The sequence below is a fragment of the Cornus florida genome, unplaced genomic scaffold (assembly GCF_030987335.1).
Source record: "Cornus florida cultivar Cherokee Brave unplaced genomic scaffold, ASM3098733v1 CherokeeBrave_3.0.0_Hap2_Chr01, whole genome shotgun sequence".
In the NCBI taxonomy this organism is placed as follows: domain Eukaryota; kingdom Viridiplantae; phylum Streptophyta; class Magnoliopsida; order Cornales; family Cornaceae; genus Cornus; species Cornus florida.
This window is the reverse complement of record NW_026775571.1, coordinates 87,574,842-87,593,765: the sequence shown is the minus strand read 5'-3', so window position 1 is coordinate 87,593,765 and position 18,924 is coordinate 87,574,842. Positions and strand designations below refer to the sequence as shown.

Below are 18,924 nucleotides of genomic sequence, written 5' to 3'. Positions count from 1 at the left end.
TTAAGCCATAGAAAAATGGATACATTTGAATTGTCTTGGGCTTGATTTCATAATGGTTTGCCCCAAAGTTAGGAAGCAAGATGCAAGATGGTGATGATATTCATGAAGATTGTAATGATCACGAAGGATTATCGGAAGAATTGAAGCTTGAACTCCTGGAAGAAATTAGTTGAAAGGCGGATGTTCCATGAAATTCGGCTCTAAATAACCAAGGTGACCCTTTAGATTTTCTATGATGAAGGGTTGAAAAATTAAAACAATCACTTCGCCCTCACAACAAATCAATCAACAAATCTCCACAAACAATGATCCCATACTCCCATGCTTGAACAACATGCAAAGAAAAGTAAATTGCCTCCACGCGGCCTCACGATTTATCTAAGAAATGAAAAACAAGCCTCCACGCGGGCCGATGATTTAACTAGAGCTTGAGTTAGGAAGATCTCACAATGGGTCCTTAAGCAACTTCAATATATTTTTCAACTTTCTAACATTGCTTTGCAATTTTTTTGATTTTTAGTCCTTTTTGCCTTGCTTAGCTCCACTTGGCTTCCTTACTCTTTAATTCTCCTTTGCTTGGTTTCTTTTACTCAATGCACCTAGTCAATCAAGAATAAACACAATAAGTAACTAAGAAGAAAAAAAAAAGAAAGGACACGATCAAAAGAGTACTAATTCCTATTTATTTCCAAAACACGTCGTTGCTAATTAGATCCCCGGCAACGGCGCCAAAAACTTGGTGGGTTGGAAAGTCAGTTGCACCAAAAGTTTACAAAGATATGAACTAAGAGTGTGAGTGTGCAATGTGGCCAAATTTTAAATTTGTAAAAGCCACCATTACCTCTAACTAAAAATATAGCTAGGGTGAGTAGGGATCGTCCCAAAGGATCGTGGGTACCGATGTAATGGAAATAATATATAGGGTTAGTAGGTCGAGTGATCAAAGATTGTTTGGATTGATTGATTAAACTATTATGCACTTGAAATTAAAGTAAACAAAATTCAATGATTAATAAAGTAGAGAAAGATATAGAGGGAAGGACTTGGGGTACTATAGCTCACCACTAAGCTTGACTTTACTAGATACTAGCAATTATATATTAATGGGGAAATTTACTTGTAACTTGTGTGTGTGTGTGTGTGACATTAATTGAAACTAGGCATGGATGGTAAATAAGCATAGGTTATCAAGCCAAATCAAATGGAAAACACAACCTATCAAATGAGACCAAAATCCATTCAATGAAACCACAATTTATGCAAACACAACTATCTAGAAACATACACCAAATGCATTCATAAGTATGGAACACCAATGAACAAGAGTAGATTGTCCACCTATCTATGAATTTAAAACAACTACACTACATCTACACTAAAGACATGAAATTTAAATAAGTAAGCTAAAGTTGTGGTACAATTTATCAAGAAACAAGTGTGAACCATCAAATAAATTGTAAGAGTATTCAATTAAGCTCTATGTTTTGACCATCTCTAGATTAACTTCATCCATACACATAGACATGCATAAATTCCACTAAATCCAAAGAAAAGCACATGAATCATCCATTCTAGCATACATAGACATACGGTTAGAAATAGATAATCAATTGAAAGCATTAATCCATACACATCAAGTAGAAACCACAAGATATATATATAAATCCAAGGTTAAAACATTGTTACAAATAAATCCCCAAAAATATACAAAGAACTAAGTCTAGAAAGCAAACTTAGGGGCTACTCTAGCCCCAAGTAGATGTCTAGCCACTCATTGAAGTAGTTATCCAACCCTCAAGGGCTATCTCCATGGTAGGAATGACCTCCTTCTTGATAGAAACCCTAGATGAATGGAAGAACTCCCAAGATGTGTAAAGCTCTTTAATCTCTAGCCTCCTCTCCAAGATATGAAAAAATACAAGTTATGAATAACAACTATCTATTATGTGTCTACTTTAAAAGTGGCTCTCAATCCTTATATAGGTAGGTCAAATGTCACCTCAATAGTCTAGGCTCGTGCACCAAGGTCCCCCAATGATTGCACTATGAGCCAACTTTTAATGAGCTGGAATCTATTTTTTTTCGGACTTGAGGAAGTTCGATCGATCGAACTGTGTTGAGATCGATCAAACATGGCTGAGATCCATCGAATGCTGCAGAGATCGATCTTCCTTGGTGGCGCCTTTTTAAATAAAGACAAATCTTTGAGATATTTTTGGGAAGAAGACAAAAGTGGTAGGTGGGTGGTAGGTATGGATAAAATCAAATCATTTGAATCGATCTGGGAAATGTTGGATCGATTGAACTTGTTGGATTCTTTTAGATAAGGACAAGGGCTTGGATGCATCTTGAATTGTTTAGATCGATGAACTTTTGATCGATCGAAGAAATGCTGAGATCGATCGAACATACTGAATTTTCACACTTTGCTTCAATTTGCTTCCACTTTGCTCCTTTCTTCCATTCAGCTTGAGTTAACTCCTTTAATGCTTTTATTTGGCCGAATTGACTTATTTTTGGGACAAGCACCTGAAAAGGGCAATAACACAAAATTAGAATAAAACAGGGAAATAAGATAGATAAAGGTCCTAGAATACCTTAGCTTAAGGGGTTTAAATGCGCACTTTTGTACGCTCTTAAGGAGCTGTCTCCCCCTTGAGTGGAGTCGACTCCCCCCTTAGGGGAGCCGCCTCCTTGCTTAGTAGAGTCGGTTCCCCCTTGTGGGGAGCTGCCTCTTTGAGAGGGGAGCCGGCTCCCTTCAAAAGGGAGCCGGCTCTCTGCCTGTTTTTATCAACTGCGTCTTCTCCGGCGACTTCCAGTTCCTCTAACCTCCATTGTTAAGGTTCCTAGGTATCTAAACTAGGTCCCAGAGTATTCCAGAAACATATTTAAATCCATTATACATTGTTTAAACCAATCAAAACAAGAACTTATGTAAAGAAGTTTAAAATCAAGCAATTAAAAGTTCGTTAATATTCCTACTGCTTTAATCTAATTCGACATGTATAACATATTAATTTAAAGTTTATTTATTTCTGGAATTGAATAGGCATGTAAAGAACACGAGTTAAAGGGAAAGAGTTAGATATAACACTTACCTTTAGGTTTCAAACTGAAACCTTGCACCGTCGTCTTTGAGTTTTCCGACGATTGCCGACTACCGTCGAACCTCCTACTGCTCTGGTTCAAACCCATAAGCAATATCTTCCTTCCTCCTTTACTTGGTTCAGCCTTGGTTCCCAGCCAAACCCTAATTTTCCATCTCTCAGTTTCCTCACAACTCTCTATTATTTCTCTCTGCCTCCACTATTTCGTGAATAGGGTTTATAAAACCCTTTGCAGACATACAAAGCTATATATATAAGCTTATAAAACACAAACCCTAATTCTAATTATATTAAGAGAAGGAAAAGAAAAGAAAATACAATAAAAACATAACTAAGTCGGCTAACCTGTGAAAATATATAAAACCTTAATATTATATTATACATTATATAATGAATAATAATGCTAATTTAATTATTAATAATTACTAATAATTAAACTCATTTAATTATTAATAATTACTAATAATTAAACTAACCCTATATACATATATACCCCTATACACACGTATATACATCCATGGGTAATAATTGTACCCATTTAATTCTTAATCCAAGAAATCCATGTGACCCAAAACCGTTGGTCCATTACTACTATCCAAACCCAACTCCTTGAAATAAAATAAATCTCTTAATTTAAACAATTAATTTAACATTTAATTTAAGTCCACATAAGCATATAATTTAAATTTTAAACAAATAATTCAAGTAACAATTAACAATTAAAGAAAACGACAAAAAAAAAAACAAGTAATGAAGTTAAATTTTCAATAAAACTAGAAAAGAAAATACCGAGACTATCCTTTTTAAAACTAGGGTATTACAATGCAATACCGTCAAACTCAATTCCAACTACTCTAGGTCAACCCTACTTGTCATCCTTAGGTTTTCGAACCTAATGCTCTGATAATGACCCGAACCCGTGGGTCCGAACCGTTAACCGGGTCCTTACCCGAACCTAAAGTTAACGAAGTCATACCATCCATTTCCTATGTCCATAACTATCAGACGAGTCAAACTATTATCCAAAATGCTCTGAGACACAACCTTACAAAGAGGGTCAAACGTGTAAGTCAGTGAGGAAGGGTCGGTCAGACAGGGTATGATCGTTCGACTGGCGTACCTAGTTAGTCGGTCTGACAGGGTATGATCAGTCGTTCTGACCTGCATGGTTGGTCGTTCTGAGTTGCATGGTCAGTTGGTCTGACCTGGGTTTCTCAACCCACTCACTGGAATGCCAAGAATGACTCTATCGGTCAGCTGGTTCTCCTTGTCAGCTTGCCGACAGGCCCTGAATTGCCACTATCTGCAGCTTAAAAACCTTCACAAACTGGGCTCATCATAAGCCAAGCCTGTATTAAACCTGTGTGCATGCCATCCTGAATTCATGGCAATAAATCATGACATAATATAATTGAAAGGCGTCTATAATTGATTAAAACATAATCCCATTGCCCATTCATCATGAAATATTTACATAGTCTCATTTTACTTCAAAATATGGCCTTAAGGCCTTATATGAATCCAAATACTTGAGAAGTTTCAATAAATATATATTCCTTTATATTATGAACATTTTCATCGAAATATCAATTTCTAATGAATTAAATACAAGAATGAGGCCTCCATGGCTAAAATTTACATAGCTTTAATATAAATAAAATGAAATGAATTCCTAACTACATCAATGTCCATGGATGCACATCGTTTACTGGCTCATCTCCGAATTCCTGAAAAATGTTAATGATATAATAGGGTGAGGTCAACAGCTCAGTAGAAAAAGCCTAAAGTATATTCCTAAAAATTCTGTGAGCCACAAACAAAGAAGAGGAGATCACGAAAAAGGGATCATGGGAATACAAGCCATAACATCATACATAAATTTCACAAATTCACAAACCATTTCATCATGCATGAAATGCAAATGCCCCTTCCTTTTTTTCTAACCCAAACCTTACCAAAACCTTCACAACCATCAACTCACTTACACCACATCCCACTTTCCATCCAACTTTCCCACATCATATTTTCCATCTCTCAAACCCATCCCCCATGACAAGTATATGAAATATCATACAATTACTCATCAAAATATCACTCACAAAATGTATATCAAAATCATTACATTATGATATGTAAAACATGAAATTAACCACACTATTCATTCTTTAACATCTCATCATGTAACAATGTCATGCTTTACACAATTAACATATATCATCATAGTTATATCACCAATCATGTAGATCAAGAATAAATCATGCTTCACAACTCAATACTTGACAAAACTAAACATGCTCACACCAACAAGATTTACATGTAATGAACACATAGGAAACTCACTAAAACCATAGGAATTTGTAGTTTAGACTTCCCCTACCTTAAGATAGAAACCTAAGCTCGAAGCTCCAAACTCAAATCCCACCAAAAGCTTGAAATACCGGTACCAAAACGTAGCTCTTGCAATGATCTATAATTTGTTAACTCCGGCTTAAACCAAATCTTCTTATAGTATGAAGAAATTCTAAAGAGAAGGAAGAGAGTACTATAGAGAGAGAAAGAAAATAGAGAGAGAGCATGTCTGTTGAAAAATGAAGGGAAAGAAAAGAATGGGTCAAAATAAAGCTAACTTCTTGGATTCTATTATTCTCTAGGTTGGTCCATGAAGCCAAAATGACAAAATTGCCCCTTAAACTTCTTTATAACTTCAACCATGCTATAAAATATCACTCTCCATTTAACACCACTAATACAACATACATACATACATGAAAATAAACACACACACACACACACATGTGAAATGCCGATGACGCCCCTCCCATAAGATGAGAAAATCGGAAGAAGTTCTCGATTCCAGAAATCATCCCCACTTCGGAAAAATTCTAAAAATGAAACCGTCATTTCTAATTGACTCAAAATGATTAAAAATACACTTCTAAAACCATCGGCTCAAAAAATGACCAAATCGCCCCTTGGGGCCCATATGGCACGCAAAACGAGGCAATGATTAAAATAATCCAAAAAAATCAAATAAATTCCAGAAAATAGAAAAGAGGGAAAATCGGTAACATTACACTTTCTCTCTATTCGTTTCTCTCTGCAACTGCAAACTACAAAATTTACACAAATCAGAAGTTCAAAACCTATATATTTCAGATCTATCTACAATAATCAAAAGTTTAAAACCCATATCGGCATATCTGTAACGACCTGAACTCGAGGGTCCGAATCGCTAACCGAGTCCTTACCCAATCCCGAGGTTAACCAAGGGCACTACCATTCTTTCCTATGTCAATACATAATATACGTGTCATCCTAGGGGTAATTAAAATAATAATAATAATAATAATAATAATAAAGAAATAATAGTAATTAAATGAGATCATAGCTGCAAAGTATGTCAAAATGGTCTACTAACCCATCGAACCCTGTGGAGGAGCGTCATCCGCCACTTCCCTTCCTTGTCTTGAAAAAAGTTAAATAATGGGGTGAGCTAAACGCTCAGTAGGAGGTGCCAAAGACACATCTCTTATGACTCCGTGAATCCACATAGAGAATTGAAAGCATGAGAACGGGATCATATCTCGGGAGTCGAGTAAAACTACTGTATCATCAACAAATACACATATATTAACCAACTACCAAATGCACCAAGTATGCCAATGATGTGCCATGCCATGCAATGTCACTCCCCATTTCCGAAACAATACCATTTCAACTTCCAAATAGTTAGTGTAATCTGACCCAAGGCACCTCCAATGCGTCACGAAAAGGGGATTGGCTAATTATCCACGACCACAAGGCACCTCTAAGGCGTTGCATTCAACCTAGTTAACTCAATCCCTAGTCCTCTCTAGATTACACAAACACCATGGACCACTAGACACCTCCTAGGCGTCCAATTTTCAGAAACACTTTCCAAAACAATTTTCCAAAATTATTTCATTTAATTTCAAAACAAAATTTCCCTTTTTTGCTCAATACAATGCATGAATGCTTTATGCTTTGATCACCATACCATGTCAAGTTCACAATTCCATACAATTCATTTATATCTCATTAGCATGCTTTTGGGAAAATTAAATTAATAAACTCTCAATTAACAATTTTGACAACATAGTATTTGACATTTAAGTATTAAAGTGCATATAATCAAAATCAATAAATAATACAAGCAATTTCTATCACTTTCAACACATTATACACCTTGTCATGCTCATTATACATAAAATGTCTATAACCATAAGCAATACTCATAATTTAGTAAACAACTTAACAACTTTTATAAGAAAACTCACAAAAGTCAAAGAAAATTGTGGATTAGAATCTCCTACCTCCAAAAATTGTAAAAACCCCCAATTTGCCGAATCCAAACCCTAGAATTCAAAATTCTTAGGGCGCACCAAAACCACCTTTGCTCCGATCAAATCAAAGATCTAGACGCGCTCTCCGTTTTGTCGCAAATGGCTCCCAAAAATACCAAAAATTGAAGGAGAAATCTAAGTTTAAAGATTTTCTTGGAAAGAAAAAAGAAAAATGAAATAAAGGGAAGGGGAAGAGAAAACAGCGTGAGGGAGTGAGGGAATGAGAAAATGAGGCCTACCAAATGGCCTTATGCCATTAAAAATATGAAATGGGTCGTGGGTCCCACCACCTTTTTCTTTTTAAATTTTTTCTTTTTAACTTTATTTTTACACAACAATTATATATACACATTTAATAATTCACATCCACATAAATATAATAAATAAGATGTTTGAGGTGTGAATGGACCCAACTAAAAATCCCTGTATTCAACAATTCCCGTAGCGGGTCCCACACGGGACCGTTCGGCTAGAAAAATAGAAAAATGCAAAAATGGCAACCTTGGCATTTGAAAGAGTCCTAGACTCAATGAAATGTCCCAACCAACTCTCAGACACAACCGACACACTCCACAGTGTGCAGCACATAAAACGAGAAAAGACGAGAATGCCTTTGTATGAACGAAAAAAAACTTTTCCGAAAAAATGAAAAATGGTGAAATTCAGAAATATTACAATCTACCCTCCTCAAAAGAATTCATCCTCGAAATCTACCCTCCTTAAAGAAGGAGACCCACTGCCACACACCTTTTCGAGAAACACCTCACCAAACCGCAGAGCTAAGAATTCAACGACCTTGTTGCCTTTGACACCTGATGTTACTAGGCAATCACATACTGCCGCAAGAAAACCCAATGCTCACCACCCTATGAGGGCACTCATCACTCACAACATCATACATAAAGCCCGTTGAATTCTACACTCGACTTAAAACCAACACTGGTCTTTTCTATATTGCCACACAAGGCTTTAGAGCCAGAAAAAAAAACAGTCACAAGACCCCTTAACATGACAATATCTTATCTCAATTCGTTCTTCAAAGAACACATAAAACCCCAAACGAGGAACTCCGTCCATCTCATACTCAAGTTCAAACTTAATTCTACACGTCTCTGTTAGACCAACACTCGCCATCTAACACCCAACTACACCACCTCATATTGGTACAAGTAACCACCAACCGCACCATTCGGCAATCATTGCACTTAACAAACTCAAGATGACTAAACAACAGATCTCCCAATGACTACATAATTATGAGTCACCAGAATAATAAAACATACTATCATGAACCTAGAACACAAATCTTAAAAACAAGATCCTCAATAATCAATGGTCGTACCATAAACCTTTATCGAACACTTGATCCTCCCTAATACACCTCGTTACTCGAGACAACCAACAACCACCTGAATCCACACTGTCACACCGACACGACCCGTAATTCTGTGCTCTCACTATTCCCAACAAGTCGAAACAATCATTGACCTTTGACCCGACATCGTGCTAAAGATGAATTGATTCAAAAGAAATGGTTGGCCTTGCCATTCTCATCCTCGATCCAATCTCAGTACAGACGTCGTTCCTATCCTCAAGTCCAAACCTCAAATACGATTTCACATTGTCCACAAAACAACCATGAGATTCACTCTCTATCAATCTATCGCTTTACATAACCTTAACGACTATACAGTCCCATATCTGCTCTAAAATCCCAACCATGCCTTGAACACACAACCCATAACAAATGAAAAGCAACACAGCACCAAATACAACAATCATCGACCAGCACAAAAGCTCTTCAATCTTCTCATAGTACCCATAGTAGGTAGACAACTCCATAACACCATTCAATTCAGTTCTAACCTCGTCAAAACATAATTCGACTATCTCATACCTGAGATCTCAAAACCAAAGTCAATCTTTCCCATTATTCTTAAACAAAATCCCACATTCACCTTCTCTAATCGCGTAATTCTAAGGCGACATCGACATTTGTCCTCAAGACATTGCTCGTATCAAACGCCTATAAAAACATTCGAATGTGTAACTCACATCACATCATCTAATCATCCTTAAACTTACAGTTCACAACACATCCCCTAGCCATCACTGATAGTACCAGACACTAGAAACACACAATCCCTATTACATAACTCGTGCCTTACACACCACTAATCAAGACTATTCTCAGAACAACCACCACTAAAAACCAATGACTTTATCTCCCTCCGTGGGAGTGATTCGACCCTTTAACCAAACCTTTACCGATGAACCCTAATAGCACAATGACTCACATACAGGTCTGTCCATCCGTGGACGCACACGACTCCTAGATGGAGAACAAGGCTTACGATAACAAGCATCCTTGCCAAGACTAGAACAAACGAAAAGGGTAAAGGACCCCGCTCTCATGAGAGACTGAGAACTTATACTCAACTTATCAAACGCTACTCACCAATCGTTCAACAATGGACACCCAATCTCACCTAAGATGGAATGAACTCCCTACACACAAGGAGAAGAACCAACTAGAAACACATATGGGACTATGATTTTGAGTCCAGGCGACCTCGCCAGTAACAGACTGTCACACACCATCAACACTAGGACCTCGCAAACGCTATTCCGCAACACCTACGCTGATCAAAACCAACTAGATCCCTACCACCCATTCGTCGAGTACTAAGCTATAACTCATAACACAACCATCAGATAAAACATCAATGCTCACAACATACTAACACTAGAAACGATTACAACCCTTCGGACACCACATCCCGTTCTACCTAGAATCAGTCACTCCCAACCGATAACCTCTACATCATAAAATGACACTTTACCATCCAGTTCATCTCTACCTACCTAGGTGACTGACGATGGCCGCTTGTGAATACCAAAATTTGATGTAGTGAACGTGCGGTTCAAGAAAAGCCTTTTTGGTCAAGTTTAAATTTATAAAAACCTCTACCACCACTACTACTAACGTAGCAAAAGTGAGTAAGGATCGTCCCAAGGGATTATAAGGATCGAGCAATGTCGTGGAATCACAATTAGGGCTAGTAGGTCGAGTGATCAAACAATTGGTTGGTTGGTTGATTAAAGAGCAACTAAATTAAACTAAATAACAGCAAAAGAGTGCAATTAAGAGTAAGTAAGAGAAAGAGAGAGATCTTGGGGTTTAGAGATCACCACCAAGCAATGCATATCTATATCATTGACAAGTGATTAATGAGGGCAAATGGTGTGTTACAATATTAGTTTGTGTGTATTTGGTTGATTCAACAAGTAAGGATGACTAGTTAAGCATGTATTGTCTAAACATCATGTGAAAGGCACAATATATCTAAGCAATGAAGCATATATTGTCTAAATAACATGTGAAAGGCATAATAAATCAAAATAAGTCATTAATCCTTTCATTAAGCTCACAATCCAAATATAACAAAAGGATAGAGACATATGCTACTTGCATTCAAAAGCTTGGATCATCAAATAGCAAGCATAGATTGTCTTCCCATTTAACACTACACTACAACTACACTACATCTACACTACTAGCATGAAAATAAACTAAGGGAGAGGCACAATCCATCAAGAGATAAGCATGAACCATCAAGAAAATCACAAAAGCATTCTTTTAAGCACAATGTTTTGACAATCTCCAAATCTATAGCATCAATACACATAGACGTGCATTAATAACATAAAATCTAGAGACAAGCACATGAACATCTATTCTACTATACATAGACATATGGATAGAATGAAATGACCAATTGGAAGCATTAAACCACATAAATCATTGAATAAACAATATCTATATATATCAAAGTGTCAAAACATCAATTATAACACTAATCCCTCAATAATACACAAGATTAAGATATAGAAAGCATGCTTGGGGTTAACTCTAGCCCCAAGAGGATGTCTAGCCACTCATGGTGATGATGCTCCAACCCTCAAGGGCTAATTACATGGTTGAAATCTGCTCCTTGTTGATGTAGAACTCCAATGGTGTCTTTAGTCTCGTCCTCCTCTCCAAGAGATGATATGAAATAGTGTTGTCTCCTCCTTGTAAAAGCAATCCTTATCCTTATATATTTAGGTCAAAATGAGCTAGGGTCGTGTACACAATATTCCCTAATGATTGGATAAAGGACAACTTTCAATGAGATGGAATTTTAACTTTTTCGTACTGGAGGAAGTTCGATCGATCGAACCTTGAACTTGGATCGATTGAAAGTAAGTGAGATCGATTGAACTTAGCTTGGATCGATCCAACTGGCTGAGCTTTTTGGACAAAGACAAATCTGAGATATTTATAGGAAAAGGACAAAAGTGGTTTGTGGGTGGTACAGCCGTGGATAGGATCAATCATTTGAATAAGGACACAAATGTTCAATCGATCGAAGGATGGTGTTAGATCGATCAAACGTTTGGAACTTTATGCTTTTGGGTCAAGGCTTGGATCTATCTTGAAGTGCTGAGATCGATCACTATTCGATCGATCGAACCTTGAACTTGGATCGATCGAACTTTGCTACTTGCCACCTTTGGCTTCATTTGCTTCTTTCTTTCTCCACTTTGCTCCTTTCTTTGTTTAATCCCAGAATTGCTTCAATTAAGCTCTTATTTGGCTAAGTTAGCTTATTTTTGGGATAAGTGCCTGAAAAAGGAAATAATACGAAATCAATCTAAAACGGTAAAGTTAGATAGATAAAGGTACTAGAATGCCTAAGCTTAAGGGGTTTAAATATGTACTTTTCAGTGCTTATCACACCCCCAAACTTAAATATTGCTAGTCCCTAGCAATGAACTAGAAAGTAAAGGAATGAAATAAATAACTATACAAGTATGAATCTAGAAAACAATAAATGGATAACGCCACTTTCGTAGGGAACACGATTGCACTTAGCATATGCAACAAGCCTTTTAAACCCCTAGTGGACGAGTGAACTCTCGTGAGGGTTTCCAAAAATGGTACCCATAAACATTAAGCTCATTCTTTCAAAAGAGACACCAATATTGCAAACAAGCATTGGGAGAAAACTACCTCAAGTATGTAATTTTTCAATCCTTTCTAAGCAATCTCCCAAAATTTCAACATCAAGCAAACAAGTATGGTCCTCCACACATCAAGAAAATGATTATGCAAATCAAAACAACTCTAGAATCCTTTTGAGTGGACTGGCATCAAATGTGTTGCTATCTAAGCCAACTAAAAAATTAATCACATCCTTACCCTCAAACTAACACACAAATCTAGTACCGATCATCAAGACAAAAAATGGACCTTTTATTAAAGCTTTATTGTTCTAGGTGCGCTTATTGTTTTCACTCGATTTTTTTTTTTTTTTTTTTTTGATGATCAAAGATGGAAGTATAGTGCAATATCGCTACCTCCCAACTGTCACCTCAATACCACTAACGATGCCATCAATCATTAACGCTTAACCCACAACTCGAACCACTCTTCATAGGACAATCTACATGCGTAAACAAGAAAACTTCATACTCCAGGTTCAACATCGCTACCTCCCCTCTTCACTGCCTCGACAAAAGTCAAATGGGGCTACCAACTAGACCTACGGGATCATCCTTGTCCCAATCATTCTAACCGTTAGTCCATTTCTTTGGATCCTCAAACAACCAACACTACATCCTCGTACCTCAAGCGCAACTTAAAATTTCAACTCTAGTTTATAACTTCCAAATTCTAAAACACCATCCATTTAGTAACACAGTACCCATCATTTATTACTTCATCCACAAGCAACTAGGCACCAAAATGACCCTATACCACCTGCCTTACCGTATATCCCTGTATTACATAGCTAGGACTGACTATTATACACTACCTCGAGACTCTCTCAACAACCGTAACAACCTAATCTTGCTCGCCAGCCGAGCCATACAATCAACCCACCGAGAATCGATTACCCACAACACATTCCCGTAATTTCCAAGAATAGGAATCACCTCTCAACCAACCGTAACCAATACACTTTCTTAGACCGCACTAGAACACTCATGACACTGACCTACAACTTATAGACCACATTCGTGACTCAACAACCTCTGTTACACCGACCATGATCGGTTCGTAAAGAACCTCTATACCAAACCGTAACCCAAGTCACAAACACTAACCTCATAAGGTCATACCTTTCTCCCTCGAAACCCTTACTCGCACACCTGACCTCCATGTTCACAGGAACCCATCCATCGATGCATGAGACTCACACATAACAAAGACACCATGCCATGAAATATGAACCCGTTCTAAAGTCATACCCTAAGCACCGCACAAAATGTAACAAGAAAAAATCAGGATGACTACACACTAAATAGCTCAATCCACGAGCTAGAAGCCTACGCCATTCATTCGATAAGAACCAAAACCCAACCATCCTGGAGCAACCGAGCTCCTCGCCTACTCAGGTTAAAACTTACACAACCATCTATGCCGTGACAAGTACTCTACCGTACTAGCTACCATTCCAATGCTCAACCACGTAAACACATAATATAGATACATATACATATACGAAATGTATGAAACCTACAATATCATACGAAACATGATTGTATATATCATAATCTTTACTTGTCACAATATCATAAAAAAAAATTGCACCAACCGTGCCTACTACTTGCCACCATCATGTATCACATACTCTCCATCTTATCAAGTATAACATGCTTTCAATCATTATCACATAGTTATTCCACATACATAGCCATGTAACACATATTTTAACATTTAATCACATAAGCATGTGAACACTTAGCAAGAAGGCATGTCTTTCCAAGCCGTAAACATTTAAGCAAGTAACAAGTAGACATGCTTTTTAATATAGTAAACACTTTAACATACAATACTTCTAAATCAACTCAAGTCTCACTTAGGTCAACCCTACCTATCGTCCTTAGGTTCGAAACCTAAGGCTCTGATACCAAATTTGTAACAACCCGAACCCGAGGGTCCGAATCGCTAACCGGGTCCTTACCCGAACCCGAGGTCAACTAAGGGCACTACCGTCCTTTCCTATGTCAATACATAATATACGTGTCATCTCAGGGTTTATATATATAAAAAATAATAATAATAAAGAAATAACAGTAATAAAATGAGATCATAGCTACAAAGTATGTCAAAACGGTATACTAACCCATCGAACCCTGTGAAGGAACGTCGTTCGCCATTTCCCTTCTGTGTCCTAAAAAATTTAAATAATGGGGTGAGCTAAATGCTCAGTAGGTTATGCCTAAGACACACCTCTTATGACCCCATGAATCCACATAAAGAATAGAAATCATGAGAACGGGATCATATCTCGGGAGTTGAGTAAAACCACTGTATCATCAACAAACACACATATATCAACCAACTACCAAATGTATTAAGTATGCCAGTGATATCTCATGCCTTACAATGTCATTCTCCGTTTATGAAACAATACCGTTTCAACTTCTAAACTTTAAGTGTAATCCGACCCAAGACACCTCTAAGGCGTCACGAAAGGGGGATTGTCCAACTATCCACGACCACAAGGCATTTCTAAGGCGTCGCATCCGGTTTAGTTAACTCAATCCCTAGTCCTCTCTAGACTACACTAACACCACAGACCACTAGGCGCCTCCTAGGCGTCCAGTTTTCACAAACACTTTCCAAAACAAGTTTCTCAAAATTATTTCATTTCATTTTAAAACAAAATTTCCCTTTCTTGCCCAATGCAATGCATGAATGCTTCATCCTTTGATCACCATACCATGTCAAGTTCACAATTCCATACAATTCATCTATATCTCATTTGCATGGTTTTGGGAAAATTAAATTAATAAACTCTCAATTAACAATTTTTACAACATAGTATTTGACATTCAAGCATTCAAATGTATATAATCAAAATCAATAAATAATACAAGCAATTTCTATCACTTTCAACACATTATACACCTTGTCATGGTCATTATACATAAAATGTCTATAACCATAAGTAATACTCGTAATTTAGTAAACAACTTAACAACTTTTATAAGAAAACTCACAAAAGTCAAAGAAAAATGTGGATTAGAAATCCCTACCTCCAAAAATTGCAAAAACTCCCAATTTGTCGAATCCAAACCTTAGAATTCGAAATTCTTAGGATGCACCAAAACCACCTTTGCTCCAATCAAATCGAAGATCTCGACGCGTTCTCCGTTTTGCCCAAATGGCTCCCAAAAATACCAAAAATTGAGGGAGAAATCTAAGTTTAAAGATTTTCTTGGAAAGAAAAATGAAAAATGAAATAAAGGGAAGGGGAAGAAAAAGCAGCATAAGGGAGTGAGGGAATGAGAAAATGAGGCCTACCAAATGGCCTTTTGCCATTAAAAATATGAAATGGGTAGTGGGTCCTACCACCTTTTTCTTTTTAAAATTTTTCTATTTAACTTTATTTTTACACAACAATTATATATACACATTTAATAATTCACATTCACATAAATATAATAAATAAGATACTTGAGGTGCAAATGGACCCAACTAAAAATCCCAGTACGCAACAATTCCGGTAGTAGGTCCCACACGGGACCGTCCGGCCCGAAAAATAGAAAAATGCAAAAATGGCAATCTTGGCATTTCAAAGAGTCTTGGACTCAATGAAATGTCCCAACTAACTCTCAAACACAACCGGCACACTCTACGGTGTCCGACACGCAAAACGAGAAAAGACGAGAATGCCATTGCATGAATGAAAAAAACTTTTGCAGAAAAATGAAAAATGACGAAATTCAGAAATATTACAATTTCATTTAAAGATTGTTCAAAAAATCAAAACCCATATCTTTTAGTTTCCATCGCTCGCTTTTCCAGTTCGAGTTCGCTATCTGCAAGCTTCAGCCACTATCTCTCAACTCTCAAGCCTGCCCCCCTCTTTGTGTGCAACTGCTAACTTATATGTATGGGTTTTCTTTTAATTTTTTTTTAATTTTATTTTATTTTTTCTAAATCAAGGTCTGTAATTCTTGTTTTGCAAACTAAAATCAAGTGTAATTTTTTTTTTTTTTTTCCGTATATATATATATATATATATATATATATATATATATTGCGAATGACTTTTTATAGTATGCCTTGGGAAGGAAAAGGGGTGGACCATGGCCGGAGATTTGCGAATCACTTGTTGAGGATTTAGCCGCTGTCTCAAAAGTCTTCTCAAATCTGGTCTCAGTTTGGTCAATGGTTCCATGGAATGATTCGGTTCCGATTCGGTTCCACTGCTCACGGTTCCTGTTCTGGTTCCGGTTCCATTTTTTACGAACCGTTCAAACCGGTTCCGGTTCCAGCAAGAACCGTACCGAACTGAACCGTGTGCACCCTAGCATGTCCTCCTAAAAATTCCAATTTCTAAACATAGACATATCTAATATGGGATGGAGGGAGTACATATTACTATATGTTTTAGGAACATATATGTCACAATGTTACGAGAGTAATATCTTCGCAAAAACTCGCCCATTGATGAAATGAACCCTGCCTGAAGCCACCATGAGACCAATCTTGATATAGTAATTGCCCCACCAATAGAGGGATAAACTTTGGTATAAAAAGGGATTCTTATTTTTGTGAGGTGGATATATATACACACACACACACACATCGGCCAATGGAGTCATAAACACTCTCAAATTTCCTTGTTAATAGAGAAATGAGGAATTATGAAGAAAAATAAGGAATTTTCATTAGTTGGAGATATCACATTGTAAATACATACGAGTTGTATACTTTCTTGGGCAGGCCCCAGCAGCAAACCCAATTCTTGAATTGGAGACATCATAAGCCACCCTATATGTCTGCTGCGGATAGTTTCCAATAATGGCGAAAGCATCTGTGCCTGAATTTCCTGCAAAGGCCAAGCACGTAATACCCTTCTCATTCCCTTTTACAAGAATGCTTTGAGGCGCAAGAGTGAGGTCGGCCTCTCCTTGAAACACAATCCGAACCTCGGGCACAGCTAATGACATCTCCTTCAAACTACCTTTGTAACATGTATCGAGAACACCAGAATGGGTGATAGTCTCGTACTTTAAGGACATGATCTTCGTGAACTCATCATGGAGAGCTGCATATACTGATGGAGGCAGATCTAATATTGTTGAAATGTTGTACTCGGCCTCTGCCACTTCCAATGTCCTGCCTGCCACCACAATTGCGGTCAAATTCAAACCGTACAAGCTGCTATCTATAGAATTAGTAAGCATTGGAGTGAACTTGTAGGATGATCCCATCAATGAATCCCTTCCTATGGACAATGAGCCTACAAAGTCTCCACTCGCTGTTGGGAGGCAGTAGGAGAAGGCAGATCCATATTTGGCTGACAGCTGAGAGACCATGGAGAGTTTGTTGCGTCCTAGGCCAAAAGACCAGAAGACTGACTGAAAAACCCTTGATTGTCCTGGCTACACCTGAACACAAAGCCAGGCAGTGTTTCTGATTGGGTTAGGGTCAGTGAATCCTGACTCAAGTAGACAGTAGAGGAAGAGCGGTCGCCATAGGTGCTTTCGTACAGACACTCTTTAGAAATATTGCAAGCAGAGTTATCTAGTGCAATACACTCTGGCGTTGCGCACAATAACCTTTTGTAGGTGCTGGATAAATAGGGATAAAAAATGGCAACGTCGCAAGGCTTGTCGCAGTTTAGCCAGGAGAAGGAGCTGCCTGTGTCAACAAGCACGGGATAGTAACTGGGTGGAGTGCCAAGACCAATCTTGACATAGTAATTGCCACTGCCAATAGACCGGCCAGGGTTCAGGGGTGTGCTGATGAACTTTGGTCCAAATAGGTTTTCTGATTTGTGTGAGGTGGAGTTCGTGATCACAGTGACACTGCTTGTTCTAGTCTTAGTGAATAGGGAGTTGAGATGCTCAACTCGTGCTTGGTCCTGAGATATTAACTCAGAGAAAGATGATGGAGACTGGGAAGTCATAGGTGAGCCATGTCCTAGCACATGATACAAGATCAAGTGCAAAGCTGAACGGTTGAGTCCTTGCTCATATCCTGCCCAAAAAAGAGAAATACAACAAGTTAATTAATTAATGTCCCTTTTCAGCTATGAATAGTACATATGCACAACATATAATAATTATATGGTCTTTCCCAATCAATAAAATCCATGGAATCAGAGGAATACATCTTATATATGAACAAAGAGATTAATATATATATATATATATATATATATGTATGTATGTATGTATATATGTATGTATGTATGTATATGTATATGAAATGATGCAAAGAATATGGGAAATTAACCAAATGAGATAACCCATATCACATGCCTTGATGCCCTGCAAATGAAGATGTTGCCTGCAGAAGAAAAGAAGCGACGAACCCAACCAACCCCATTTTTCCTACACCTTTTGAAATGCTTTAAGTAGATTTCATGTATATCTTCATATAT

General features: G+C 37.5%; 1 pseudogene; it reads right to left on the bottom strand.

Moving 5' to 3' along the window:
• Nucleotides 1–9,139: 9,139 nt before the first annotated feature.
• Nucleotides 9,140–18,869, bottom strand: LOC132276940 (aspartyl protease family protein At5g10770-like; annotated as a pseudogene).
• Between the last annotated feature and the right edge of the window lie 55 nt (nucleotides 18,870–18,924).